Source organism: Nomascus leucogenys, chromosome 3, assembly GCF_006542625.1.
Source record: "Nomascus leucogenys isolate Asia chromosome 3, Asia_NLE_v1, whole genome shotgun sequence".
In the NCBI taxonomy this organism is placed as follows: domain Eukaryota; kingdom Metazoa; phylum Chordata; class Mammalia; order Primates; family Hylobatidae; genus Nomascus; species Nomascus leucogenys.
This window is the reverse complement of record NC_044383.1, coordinates 53,533,949-53,546,122: the sequence shown is the minus strand read 5'-3', so window position 1 is coordinate 53,546,122 and position 12,174 is coordinate 53,533,949. Positions and strand designations below refer to the sequence as shown.

General features: G+C 34.8%; 1 non-coding gene across 1 annotated transcript; it reads right to left on the bottom strand.

Annotated features, from left to right (window-relative positions):
* Positions 1–6,425: 6,425 nt before the first annotated feature.
* Positions 6,426–6,528, bottom strand: LOC115834502. Its single transcript, XR_004029451.1, has one exon. It is a non-coding gene; the product is annotated as a U6 spliceosomal RNA (small nuclear RNA).
* Positions 6,529–12,174: the final 5,646 nt, after the last annotated feature.

The window sequence follows — 12,174 nt, the reverse complement described above, 5'->3', positions numbered from 1 at the left end:
CTCCCACAGTGCTGGGATTATAGGTATGAGCTACTGCACCTGGCCTTTTTCCAGATTTTTAAAAGATTATCTCCTTTTCATTTAGTCCTCAGCTCAAATGTCATCTCTGCAAAGTGGTCTTCCAGCCTGGCTAAAAAATCCAACCTTCACTCCTACTATTTAACCTTTTACTCTTTTTTTATTTCTTCATGGTACTATTATTATCTCTGATGAGCATGAAAGACAAACTCCACTGAAATATAAGCTTGATGAGGAGAGGAATTTGACAACTTTTTAATATTGTAGTTGGAACCTAGAATAGTGGGCAGGAAGAGAAGCTATTTGATAAATATCAGATGAACGAATGAACTGAGAAAAATTCAGTTCTTGAAGAATGCATTTGATGAATAACAAATTGAATCAATAATAAAGGACTTGAATAAAAAAGTAAGATATTATGACCCAGATAGCATTAGGAAAGAAGCCACTGGAATTAGAGAATTTAGAGAATAGAACAAGGCTATGCTTTCACTCATAATTGTTTAAAATGATTAATAATATCATGAAGAGGAGCTGAATCTTGGTATTAGAATCCCTGTATCATTTCTTGTATATAAGCTTAATCAATGATATATAAGGCAGAATAAATAATTCCTAACATTTGTTTTGTCATCTTTAAGGAACCCACAGTTAGAGAATTTTTTCAATGATTATTAATATGGGTACTGTACTTGGTATATCCTGTCTATATGCACAAAACAAGGTAAGCAATGCAATGCTGTTTTTGGAATTCTGTCTTCACAAATTTCATTGCTATCGGAGTCTACTCTGATAGATATGAATATTAAAAGACATTTGGCAAAAATAATAAGACTATAACATTAATAATACTAATTTTAGTAGAAAGTGCTCCCACCAGCCAACCCTACATCTGTATCTATATCTATATCTATCTATATACATTCTGCTCTATTTACTTATTTTCCAAAACACTGAAAGCCTTTGAATTGTCAAAACAGATGTGCTGGAAACCCAGATATGCTATCTCAGTTTTCAAAAAGAGAGGAATATTTAGCTCAGCAAGATTTGAATGTGAGAGTTTAAAGAGGAAATAACTCCCTAAGGGACAGGGTGGATTTACTAAGAAGGCACACTTTGATAAAACGCATTTCTTGCGGTGAAGTAGTTTCTCATGGTAGTACAAGTAATATAGCAAATTCTAATGTCAGTAACAATTTGACAAATTTTAAATATCATATCTCATGGAAAAATACATGTATAATACTTGATAGGAAATTAAGTGAATTCTTAATCAGTGAAACCGCTGCGCTTGAAGAGTCCTACTGATTATACTGTCATCGGCCTGCAGGACATAGATGTCTGGTGGTATGTTGTTGAGTTTTTTTATTAATATCACTGACTTGAATGTTGACACAGAAATAATTCTTACTAAGTTTGTAGAAAGCATGAAGCTGGGAGTATTACAAATATATTTAGTGACAGAATCATCATCTAACATGACCTCTATATGTTGCAAAACAGTTCTTTAACAAGATGAAACTTACTTGGAAAAAAACTGAAGTACTACATTTAACTTTTTTAGGAAAAATGTCATCTTTATTTCATATAGAAAAATTTTGTCTATAAAGTCAATATGAACCAACAGTTTTGTTTACTAAATATTTATTATGTACCTATATGTGCTTGCCTTTTAAAATCTTTTATGGATTTACTTTTTGGTTAATTTTTCCTTTTTTTATGGTTAAATTATTCCTGTTATTATGTGTTCAGTTCTCAGAACTCACTCTAAAATTGACATACACAAATTGGGGTTCATAGAATGGGGGAAGACTCTGGCAATTTTAATTTATAAAAAATGATGTAAAATTCTGAGAGGATGACTTGGAAAAAAGACAATTTATTAGGTTGGTTCAAAAGTAATCAAGAGTTTTGTCATTACTTTTAATATAAAGGGTTACTAGTTCTAAAATGGACTGCAGATAAAAATGGATTTATTTGTGGCTCCAGTGGGAAGGATCAGGACCAATGGACAAGAGTTACACAGAAATAAGTTTTAACTCAAGAATAACCTTTTATCTATAAGGACTTCCTGGAAAATAAAATGTATTGCTTTACTGAGATTTTTCAAACACTGGGAAATGTTCAAAGAGAGATAGAATGTCCAATTGTAATGAATGTTGACGATAGGATGGATGCACAGGTTTAATTTGCTTTCCAACATTCATATTTACTGCGTCCATCTTAACTTTTAGAATTACCTACTCTTGGCAAAATCTCTATAATTCTTTTCGACTGAAGACAAAGTCATCAGTAATGCTTTCTCTTGGCTCCCCAAATATTCTGGCTCTACTCCTGGTTTCCATCAGACTGTAAAATGTAAATGCTCAGAAAATGCACCTGCAATATCTTAAATTACTATTTTTGAATGTTGTTTTCATTTTTCTCTTATGTTTATGTAATTTGAGCTTTGAAAATTTCTGGTAATAGTTTATAATGACCTGAAGGGTTTTACATTTTCTATTAATTTTACAATATGTTGGCCGCGTACGGTAGCTCATGCCTGTAATCCCAGATATTTGGGAGGCTGGGGCGGGCAGATCAGGAGGTCAGGAGATCGAGACCATCCTGGCTAACATGGTGAAACCTCATCTCTAATAAAAACACAAAAAATTAGCCGGGCGTGGTAGCACGTGCCTGTAGTCCCAGCTACTCGGGAAGCTGAGGCAGGAGAATCGCTTGAACCTGGGAGGTGGAGGTTACAGTGAGCTGAGATCACACCACTGCACTCCAGCCTGGGCAACAGAGCGAGACTCTGTCTAAAAAAAAAAAAAAATGTACATTTTGATAGGATTAAATTATAGATAGCATTAAAAATATTTTCCAATACACGACATAAATATTTTAAAGACATATTTCACTAGTATTTTTTGTGGAAAATTGTACACTAACAAGTCAATTCCTTTTCTTGCCTACATGTATTTCTTCTGCATGAAGAATGTATATAATATTGATGTTATATTAGCCCTGCCACCTCTGTTACAATTATTTTAGCCTTTATAGAACTGTGTATTTTTTTTCTTTTTCTTTTTTTTTTTTTGAGATGGAGTCTCACTCTGTTGCCCAGGCTGGAGTGCAGTGTTGCGATCTCAGCTCACTGCAACCTCCGCCTCCTGGGTTCAAGCGATTCTCCTGCCTTAGCCTCCTTAGTAGCTGGGACTACAAGAGCATGCCACCATGCCTGGCTAATTTTTGTATTTTCAGTAGAGACAGGGTTTCACCATGTTGGCCAGGATGGTCTTGATCTCCTGACCTCATGATCCACCCGCCTTGATCTCCCAAAGTGCTGGGATTACAGGCATGAGCCACTGCACCTGGCCAGACGGGTGGAGTAAGTAAATGCAGTTCCTTTAGCATGATCAAACACGTAGGCAAGTCTTAACTTAGCCTGCTTGCTCAGGTCTCTTTAAGATGGGTCCATGGGAAGGCTTTTGGGAGCACAGAAATCTATTTATATACTTAGGGTATATGAATTTACATAGTAACATCACATGTGCAAAAACTGTAATATTCTTCGTTTCTCCATATATGGACTTGATTTAACATATAAGCCCACATTTCTGCTTCATAGCAGAAAACTTAAACTCACCAAGTCAAGACAACTTAGTCAGCTTTGGTTTAAAACTTTGTGTCCTTCAGATAAAGTCAGGATTCCTTTCTTCTCTTCCTTTACTACCCTCTTAAGTGATGTAAGAATCTTGGAGGCTGATGTAACAACTGACTTTTCTGGTCTGCGAGCCCTGAAATTATTTATCAATTTTTGCATATAAAATATTTTTATCTTGATTATTGTTAAGCTTTATCTTTTCTTTCTTCTCTATTACACCAGTATCTTCATTCAAGCTGAGTGTGATGCATTTAAAACCTTTCAAGGGCTTTCTTATTTTTCTTGGGATGAAGACAAATCTTGATAGAACACTTACTATGTATTTAACATAGTTCATGGCTGAACTGTTTAAAATGATCAAAATTTAAATTACATCAAAGTACAGCATGGCATGCCTTGAGTTACTTGGAATGATTCAGCCAAACTAGAAGAGATCAGATATCATGGTGCAAGAAAATGGGGCAGGCTGGTGCGTGGTCTCTTTAGCTTCAAGTGCAAGCTCCATGTGGCTCCTCCTACCTAATCCTACAGAGAAAGTAGCTCTAATAGAGAGAATACAGATGCAAAGGCAATGTAAACAGAGCACCAGATGTCACAGAGAGAAAGCACTCCCACACCCAAAAGACACTCATGAGATTTCCAAATAAAATTGACAGCCAGAAACCTTCATAAAGTATTAGAAGAAGGAAAGCATTATGTTGAAATCAATGGATAAAGAGAAAATTCTTGGCCGGGCACGATGGCTCATGCCTGTGATCCCAGCACTTTGGGAGACCGAGGTGGGTAGATCACGAGGTCAGGAGTTTGAGACCAGCCCGACCAACATGGTGAAACCCTGTCTCTACTAAAAGTACAAAAATTAGCCATAGTTTTGGTGCACGCCTGTAATCCCACCTACTCAGGAGGCTGAGGCAGGAGAATCGCTTGAACTCCGGTGGCGGAGGTTGCAGTGAGCTGAGATCATGCCACTGTACTCCAGCCTGGGCAACAGAGCAAGACCCCATCTCAAAAAAAAAAAAAAAGAGAGAGAAAATTCTTAAGTATTGAGGAAGTACATTTGTTAGATCCTCCTTCTTGTTATATTTATTTTGAATCCCCATCCCCATGGTCCATATTCCTCTATAGATTCTCATTTTCACGTGTTTCATACATATCATTTAATATGAATGTATCTCAGTCAAAATATTTGGTATTCCATACATATTTGTGTATACACATGATTTTATTTACATAAATATTAGGCTACAGATCTTTCTGTTTCTATGCAATCTGACTTGCAATCCTTATCCATGTTGCTGTTTTTACTGCTCTATCTTTGCCGCTGGCAGCTGAAAACTGTGTATCTGTGATATGTATAGTACGTATCTACCAAATTTGATGTATTCATTTCCCTTGAAATGACTAGCTGGGCTGTCTGTAACTTCCCATGACCACAACGTACAATGTACATTGAAATAGACATTGTTGAAAAAACACGTTTTTCAAGGACCACATGAGAATTTCCTCAGAATACATACACACTAAAAAATGAAACTACTGAATTTTGTTATATACATACCTACTCTAACTGATTTAGTTGAGCTAGATTGCTCTGGAGAATGGCTACAACAATTTGTGCCCATTAATGATGGTTTAACTTTTTCCACACATCGGTTCTTTGTCATTACTTGGTGTTAGCTCACTTTATTTTTTGACAATATGATTGAAGTAAAATTGTATCTTACTGATGTTTTAATATACATTTACTGATTACTTGTATTATTAAACATCTTTATATACTTATAAACCATTCAAGTTTCTCCTTCTAGTAATTGACTTTACATATCTGTTGAACATTTACTTTTGGGTTACTTTTATTCTTATCTATTTCAATTAATTATTCATATATCATACATAAAACAATCAGCTATTAGTTTGGGAAATATAAATAACTTTCCCAGTCTGTCTTTTGTCTGCTGTGGTTATCTATATAATCTTTCCTTGAAAAGAGTAATTCTTATTTTTATTTATATAATCAATCATCAATTGTTAAATTTACGCTTTTGAATTTTGAATTTAGGAAAGTCTTCCTTTGTTTAAATAATGATATTCTATGTTATCTTTTATTAATACTATATTTTATCATTTTACATTTAAGTTCTTATCAAATTGGAGTTGTATATAATATGAGGAATTAAACAAACTTTATTTTCTTCCTTAGTAATTCTTTTCCCAAAATAATCTGCTAACAAAATCATTTTTTCCTTTCTAATTTGTAGTGTCATTTCTATTAAGTGTTAATTGCCCGCATTTAGTGGGTTGTTTTAGTTTGAGGTTCTCCAAAGTGAATCCTTAGGTAAGCATTTGATTACACATAGTTTATTTGGATAAAGGTGCATTTTGAATGTAGCTACTATAAATGAGTACCTTCATTCTTCTAAGAGATAGTTGGCCGGGCGCAGTGGCTCACGCCTGTAATCCCAGCACTTTGGGAGGCTGAGGCGGGCAGATCACGAGGTCAGGAGTTTGAGACCAGCCTGGCCAATATGGTGAAACCCCATCTCTACTAAAAATACAAAAATTAGCCGGGCATGGTGGCATATGCCTGTAGTCCCAGCTACTCGGGAGGCTGAGACAGCAGAATCACTTGAACCAGGGAGGCGGAGGTCGCAGTGAACTGAGATTGCACCGCTGCACTCCAGCCTGGGTGACAGAGCGAGACTCTGTCTCAAAAAAAAAAAAAAAAAGACAGTTTTTTTAATATATATATATTTAAAATGTTAAACATATGGAACACTTCATGAATTGGCATGTCACCCCTCCGCAGAGGCCATGCTAATCTTCTCTGTATCCTTCCAATTTTAATATGCGCCGCCGAAGCAAGCATTATTTTTTTTCTCTTCTTTTCTCTTTCCTCCTTTTTCCCACTTCCTACTTAGTTCTTTAGAAATGCAATTAAAACCTTTTACCTCTCCTTCACCAGATACTCCCTACAGGGCAAGTTTATCTAACTATATGCTTAGGAGCTCCAGAACGGTACTCTCCCACCAGGAGATCGCCTCAAGAGACAACAGCCAATTTACGACACAAAATATGCCCACCGTGAAACTCTCTCTCACCTGGAGAATTTTGGCCACTGTTACAACCTAATTTCTGCCCATGAAGGCACCAGTGGTCTCCAGCTTGAGCACCCAGTAGTTAAGGCACTGAAGCAAGTGTGGACTCCCATCTCCCCTGCATACCTTTCATGCAGACTCCTTTTAAAAGGGCCTGCTTTCTACTCGAAAAGCAAAGCAATACTCTTAAAGAAGGATGTCAGTACTTACTCCCCTAAGCTAGCTTGGGAATAAAAAGTCACTTTCTTTATATCAGACCTTGCTCTTATTAACTGGACTCTGCAAGTGGTGAGCAACTGAACCTACATTTCATTTATACTACCACTTTAATCCCAGTGGTAAACTCTGGGAGCCAGAGTAGATACAGGAATTGGTACACCCAGAGTAAGGAATCCAGGGGGGTATGTACACCAAACCAATGGAATGCTGATAAATGGTTAACAACTGCCTTTCAGGAAACAAACAGTTCACAGCATTTGTGATATCTGCAGTGTAAATAACCTCACCAGGCAGAATTGCAAACTGCTGAGTGATTTCACGTAGCTTGCAAAGTTTCTGAAATTTTAACAATTGGTTCCCTTGAGCTGGCAGGAGCCAGCTCCAGCACAACGCTGAAAACCCAATTAATAGTTATTTGTTGAGGGCTGTTCCTGAAGACTGTTGAGTCTTTGGCACTCGGACCATCTGTGCAGGTGGCAAAAAGTCTCCAGTGACAAGACAACATCTCCAGGCAAAATAAATACAGGCGCTGGCAGTTGGAAAACTAGCACATGAAGGGAGACATGCAATGTGCAAACAGTATCAGCTGCATGGACTAGTTTCTGGAACAGAATAAAAAATCTATTTTATCCACCTCTGTCTATTACCAGGATGTTTAGTATGCCTTAACATTTCTTAGGGCTTGTTCTTCATTTGTTATTCTTTTTAAAATATTTCTTAGTTATTTATAGTTTCTTTTTCTTCAAATTCTGATTGCATTAGATTTATAGATTAATTGGGAGGAAAGTATACATCTTTAAAATTTTAGTCATCTTGTAACTGAGCCTTTATTATAAAGATCATAAGATGTTTGTTATACTTATTTTTTTTATTTTTCCTTGTTGTTTTCTTCCTCCATGTGTGCTTGCTTACATATAGTCATTCAGTAGTCAGTATTTACTAGTAATTGATTAATGTCATATCCTAATTCCTAGGCCTCCCCACAAGACTGATGAGCTTGTTTTTCTTTGAAAGAACAATGATTTTTAGGTTATGTAGATCTCCTTGATGGTGTCCAGAAGTTTGATTTGGCTGAGGGATGCAAATATCTTTGATCTTTGGGGGATCCCACCTCCTCTATACCTACTCTATTCATTAAAGCCCCCAGTTATGTTCAAAGGCAGGTCAGATTTGAGAGTTTGTCTCTCCTGCTCCCAAGCTTAGGCCAAATCAGAATAAACCTTTCTTTGCTCCTAAGTGTTGATGTGTCAGTATTTGTCTTATTTATAGTGCATTGAGTATACAAACCCAAATTTGGGGGTTCAATAACAATCTCATATATGCTATATATTTATTTGTCCACTTAAATCTTTTTATGTTCTGTGGAAAGTTCACTGCTATTTTCTATAAAACTTGTAATCATTCATTCATATTTTAACTTCTAGATAATTCATGGGATTTGATGCTATTGTGAATAGTGTCATTTCTATCACATTATCTCGTTATTGCTGTTATAGAGTTTGCTTGTTGACACTATTGAGCTTTCTATGTACACCGTCAGATTTTAAACCTTGTGGTCCCATGACCCCTTTATAATCTTAACAATTATTGATGATCTCAAAATTATTAATCCCAAAGATTTTGATGAGCTTTCATTTATGTGTGGTGATATTTATTGTACTAAAAATTAAAATAGAATATTTTAAACTATTTATTGAATATAATAACTCATTAGAAGTTAATGTAAATAACATTTTACTAGTCAAAAATGAGTAAATATTTCCAAAATAAGAATATATTAAAAAGAATTGAGTTGTTTTAGCTTTTTGCAAAGCCTTTAATGTTTGACTTAGTAGAAGTTGCTGAAGTTTTATATATGCTTTTTATTTCAGTCTGTTGCCATGTTACATGGCATATAGCTTCTGAACTCACTGTACAATCATAAGAAAATAAAAGTGAAAAAGTCAAACACAACTTAATATTATAAAAATAGTTCTGACCTTGTGAACTTTCTGAAAGGATCTCAGGAACCCCCAAAATTTTCAGACTACATTTGAGAACTGCTAATGTAGATGACTTTCTCATTCATAATTATTTACACATTCAAATATTTTATCTATTATTTGTTTTCTTTATTTTTTCATGCTGATGAGGATTTCTGGTTTCAGATTGTTCTCCTCAGCTTTGTCAAGGGTTTTCCAATATTAACACAATGTTCAATTTTTAAATTAATTTTTACTTAGTGGTTGTTCTCTAATTCAATGATTTATGCTGCAATTATGAAATTAATTTTTGATTCCTGCTTTTTTGGATTTGCTCTATTTTTTTCCAATTTTGTTAATTGAACTCAAAATGTTTTATTACTATTTTTACTGTTTTGATTGATATGTTTAAAGCTATATATTTCCTCTAGGTACTGCACTAACAGTGTACCATAAACTTTAATGTAGTGCTTTGTTCATGGGTGACTCATTAATACATTTATACTTCTCCCAACCAAGTATTTGTTGTTGTTGTTAGTTACATTTAATTAATTATGGCCAGAGAATATGAACTATATAATCTTAATTGTTAGAAATTCATAGGGATGTGGTTATAGTTTAGGAATTTAAATGAATATGTATTTATTATTAAGTATAATGTTCTTGATAAACTTTTAGTTTTTTTATTATTCTAAAACCAAGATTAGTTAGTATTACATAATAATAAGTAATCTACTATCACTTATTATTACTTAATAATAGATTAAGTAGTAAGTAATAATAGATTCCCATCACATTGATTCCACATGACCCATTCTTCCTCTTTCAAAGGTGATTCAATGATAGCAGATGTTACCCTTTGTCAGGCCTCTGAGCCCAAGCTAAGCCATCATATCCCCCTGTGACCTGCACATATACATCCAGATGGCCTGAAGTAACTGAAGAATCACAAAAGAAGTGATAATGGCCTGTTCCTGCCTTAACTGATGACATTACCTTGTGAAATTCCTTCTCCTGGCTCATCCTGGCTCAAAAGCTCCCCCACTGAGCACCTTGTGACCCCCACCCCTGCCAGCCAGAGAACAACCCCCTTTGACTGTAATTTTCCACTACCTACCCAAATCCTATAAAACAGCCCCACCCCTATCTCCCTTCGCTGACTCTCTTTTCGGACTCAGCCTGCCTGCACCCAGGTGAAATAAACAGCCTTGTTGCTCACACAAAGCCTGTTTGGTGATCTCTTCACACGGATGCGCGTGAAACCCCGTGCATGCTGACAGAATATATTTTGCAGTACATAAGAAGAAATCCAAGCTTGTGAATTTGGAAGTTTATGTAGATATTGCTCTACGCATACCACTCTCTTCTCTAAAGTAAGTGAGTTTTCTCTGGGAAGAAAAAGGTGAAGACTCCTACCCCCATTATGCAATCACTTGGCACCCGGGAAGAAAAGTTTTATTGCCCTTTGAATGGAAGCAGATGGCTCCAGGTCTGACACTTGGTATGTGAGGAAATGGGTCTGGGGAAAGAAAAGAAACATTTTTTTGTATGACATTTCAGTTTCCTTTGCTTAGAAATCCTAGCCATAGGGAAACATGGAAATATTCATATCGTGTCTCAGAACTACTATAATTCTTTTGTTCAGGCTTATTGTGCTTTAAAAATCTTCTAGATCTTTGCTCGTATTTATATTGCTTATGTATTAGACTCTGAGGTATTTTTGTAAAAATATTTCCAGCATAATAGTTGGTTTATCTGTTTACTCACAGCTTTAAGTTCTTTAAAAAAATCAATGTTGAGGCTATGTTGATAGGTGCATATATGTTTGTGATATTGCATTTTTTAAATCTATTGTTCTTTTCCAGATACATGACATCTTTTGTTTTACGTTGTGAATTTTCCTTGGTGAATTCTACTTTGCCTATTATTAAATTTTTCACCTGGCTTCTTTTTATTTTTTATTTGTTTGATACATGTATTTTCATTAACTTACATTCAAAATTTCTACATTCATTTACTTTAAGTTTGCCTCTTACAGGAAACACATTTCTGGATCTTTATTTTCTTATTTATTTTGTATCAAGCCTCAGATTCCTGTCTTTTAACTAATACATTTAATACACATACATTTATATTACTAATACGTGTCATACATACATTTAATACATATAAATAATATTATATTAGGACTTATTTTGCCATCTTATTTCATATTCACATTTTCTATTTCTGTATTTCTGTTTTGCTTCTTTTTGTCATTTCCTAACCCCATTGAAAAGGTTGATTATTCTAGTTTGAGAGTTTTTTTAAAAGTGTCTGTTAGTTTTCTGGAAGCTACCTCTAATTTATTAAGATTCATACCTAAGTTTATTTTTCTCTATCATTTCTGAAGTTGATCAGTATCTTTATATTTTTGTGCAAACAAGGCAATGATATTAGCATGATCATCTAGCTAACTTTCTAGCTTTCTGTTATCTCTTGCCCTTCCCATCCTTTAACCCTGACATATTGGTTTCATCTATTTCTTGTTCTGGCAGACTATGGGTATCCTATTTTAGGTAATGATAGAATGTTACAAGTTACTTATTTTAGCCCACTTCCATTATATATTTTAATGATTTCCTGTATTTATTTATCTTCTTGATGGAGTTCTGTTTCCCAGAGTGTTTTACAGAGTCTTTGTGTGATAACACTTCAGAGGCATTGAGAATATTTTCATTTACCCTCTTATTAAATAATAGTTTTGCTGTATATAAGTTCTATAAATTGAAATACTTCTGAAAACATTACTACATTTTTTTTCCTCAAAGTGTTACTTTTGAGAACCTGATGTAAGTCTGATTTTTTTTTTCATAGGAAGACACAGGTTTTTCTTTTTCTTTTATTTTTGTATGTATAAGTTTATGGGGTACAAGTGTTATTTTGTTACATGTATAGATTGCATATTGGGGAAATCAGGGCTTTTAGGGTATCAATCACTCAAATAACATACATTGTACCCACTAAGTTATCTCTTATCATCCATCCTCTTTCTACCTCCTTACCCTTCTGGGTCTTCATTATCTATCATCCCACACTCTATATACTCTACATCCATGTATATACTTTATTTAGTTCCCACCTTTTAAGTGAGAACATGCAGTATTTGTCATTTTATGTCTGACTTCTGTCACTTAAGGTAACAGCCTCCAGCTCTATTCTTGTTGCTGCAAAAGACATGATTTTATTGTTTAAG